The following is a 3,449-nucleotide window of genomic DNA, read 5'->3' on the forward strand; positions in this document are numbered from 1 at the left end:
AACAAATTGAATTCTTCTTGTTTTCTTCAGTAAAATTTTTAGGCTGAGTCATTTAAATCTCTTCATCAAGATTTTCATGTAGAAAAGTAGTTTTTACATCCAACCACTCAAGCTCTAAGTTATGCACCGTTGTCATATTCAACATAGTATGAATAGTACTTAATCGAACAACTAAAGATCTTGTTAACCCATCTACAACCAATTGAGCTTTTAACACATTCAACTATTAATCGAACTTTTTATCTTTCAGAGTTCTCTTTAGTATCTTTCTTTAGCTTATTAACCCATCTGCAACCAATAGCCTTCCACATTTTGGGTTATTCAAATAATTTTTAAGTTTTATTTATATGCAGAGCCTCCATCTCCTCCTCCATGGACACTCTCCATTGGCTAGCATTCATAGATTCACATTTTTCTTAGTATGAATAAGGCTCGCGCTTGTCATACAAGCATATGTCGTAACATAATCCTTAAGCCAAATAGAAAATTTTATAATTTTCCTTAGTCGACCATGATCACTTTGAGTTTCAGCACTCAATAGCTTCGCTACACACTCTTCATCAGCTTCATCTTTAATGATATCATCAACTCGTTTATTATTAAAATCATTATGTTCGCTTTGAATATTGTTCGAAGATTTCAATTCAATTATTTCTCACAACTTTAAGCTTAATAGTTTTATGTTTTTATAATAAATCTTCATTAAAAACTATATCTTAGCTAATCACTAACTTACAAGTATTAGGGCCCACAATCTGTATCGCTTTGTTCCATTTAGATAGCCAAGAAAATACACTTTCCAAATCTCACATCCAACTTAGTCTTATGCTCTTTGGAAATACACATATAAATGTCACAACCAAATACACACATAACAAGTTTTTCGGACCATGCCTAATAAATCGTGTTAACGACTTTTGCCCAAAACACTACTTGAGCCTATCCAAACTCAGCATATTTCTAGCAAGATCCATAAACATATTGTTCACATGTTTATTGACTCCGTTCTACTGTAAAGTACCAGGGACTGCGGTGCCTCTTAATGTCATGCTCACTATAAAAATCATTTAATTCTTTCGATGTGTACTCTCATCCGTTATCGGTACTCAGATACTTAATCTTCTTTTCCTTCTTATCTTTGACTAATAATGCTCTACACTTGATAAAAGAAGCAAACACATCACCCTTTCTTTTCAACATAAAAACCCTTACCTTCATGGAGAGATCATTAATAAAATAAACAAAATGCTTCAAGCCTCCCAAGGAATCGACAAACTTATAAGTATCAGTATGAATTAGATTTAAAATATTCTTACTTTCAGTATTGGATGTGGAAAACTAAGTTTTATGGAACTTTCCAAATAGGCAATCCTTATAAAAATCTAAATTAATAAACTTTAAATCATGAAGTAAAGTTCAATCAAGAAATTCATTTAGTCCTTACTTGCTCATAAGGCCCAATTGTATATGCTAGGTTGTACCGGAGTCTGTCATGGCATTAACAAAAATAACATCGCCAACCAAGGTATATCCTATCAAATGATATAAATGGTCCATTAACTTTCCTTTTATCATGGTAAATCGTCCATTACTAGACTCTTTTCACAATAAAATTTATATCCATCTTCATTAAACATGTCTGATGATAGAAGACTCTTTCATAAATTCGGTACATGTCACACACTAAAAATTGTACACGTGATACCGTCAATTATAGTAATCTTAATATCTCTAATCCATATAATTTTACATGTATTATCATCACCAATGTAAACTGTACCGCTATCACATGGTTGATATGTATATAAAAATATATATATATGTTGAGTCATAAAATAAAGCGTCTAAATCTAAGATTTATTGATGGCTTAGATTCTCTCATCGAATCATTAGAAATAATAATTTTTTGTTTTCGGATGAATTATCTTTCTCAACTAAATTTTTTTAGGAACCCTTTGAATTCGATGCTTCATCATACGAATTAGGTTTGTAATTTTTTTAATTTACTTTTCTGAGTTTACAATTTGTACGTAATTGACTCTTTTGTCCGCAATTTCAACACTTTCCTATTTTGTGCCCTTTCGACTTCAATCTCATCTGATCTCTCCCATTGATACCCTTCCTGGTAGATCTTTCTCTGACTATCATATCTTCACTACTAGAGTCTTTATGCCCTTTTTTTATAAAACTTTTCGGTAAGCAACATGGACGTTACTGAATCCATACTGAGATCTGAACCGTTACTAAGATTCATAATCAAATCATCCCACGAATTTAATATTGAAGAAAGCATAAGTACAAATTTTTCTTCATCGTCAATCTTCACATCGACTATCGCCGATTTGCTAATTAAGGTATTAAATACATTAAAGTGTTCTTGCAAACAAGATATTTCTTAAATATTCAATTTCAATAATGGTCATTGGAGAAATATCTTGTTTGACATCGATTTTCCTTCATATAAGTTTTATTATTTGTCCCACTATCTTTTGCAGTAGTTTAATCGGACACGTTAAACAAAATTGAATCATCCAACTCAAGAAGAAGATCTATCATAACTAATTGATTTTTCTCCTCAAACATTTTGTATTTCATCTATATAAGCTTCTTTTCTTTTCCTTAAATTGCAATTGTGTATCCTTCCTTCACCAACACCACATTCATCATTAGTTTCCACAATGCTTAATTGGATCGGTTAAACTTCGGTACGTTAAATATTGTAGAACTCAATCCAGCCATCTAAAATACAATTACAACAAAAACGCCAACACCGATCTTATGCTAAAAGGCTTCTCAACCTTTGGTTTTGATAACAACTGTTTTTAAAAAAACCCACACACGATCAATGTAAGTGAGGCCAAAATCATAAAGAAAATGGCCAAACAAGAGGCTAAAGACACAAATAAAAAAATAGAAGAAATAGACATATTTACGTGATTCGATAATATGCCTACTCCATGGAGCAACGAAACATAATAAGGAATCCCACACCAAGGAATGCCCAAGAAGATGAATTAATGAAATTAAATTCCCTCTCTCTATAGTACCCTCCTTATATAAACAATCACAAGAGAGCATAAAACCAAGCCTAAGAGAACTAGGCTTTAACATGTATAGACATATATTTGTGTGTACATATTTAAAGAGAGAAATCTCATATTAAGAAATGCTAGTAGCTAATGTAAAAAATTATATGTTATTTTATACCTAACATGAGATTTATATACATGAAGATACAAAATCTTTAGCTAATTAGATACATGTAATGATATTCTACATCTAACGAATCTAATGAATAATATAATATGAACTAATCAGTAATCTGCTCCAAGGCACTCCACATGTACTTTGGAGATCTGAAAGGACGCTCAAACAACCCCCCAGTGAGCTAGAGAGTGTAGAGAAGTGGAGTTGCATAGGTATTTATGGAAACACCGTTGCTTAGATAG

This window comes from Magnolia sinica, chromosome 4 (genome assembly GCF_029962835.1).
Source record: "Magnolia sinica isolate HGM2019 chromosome 4, MsV1, whole genome shotgun sequence".
NCBI classification, from domain to species: Eukaryota; Viridiplantae; Streptophyta; class Magnoliopsida; order Magnoliales; family Magnoliaceae; genus Magnolia; species Magnolia sinica.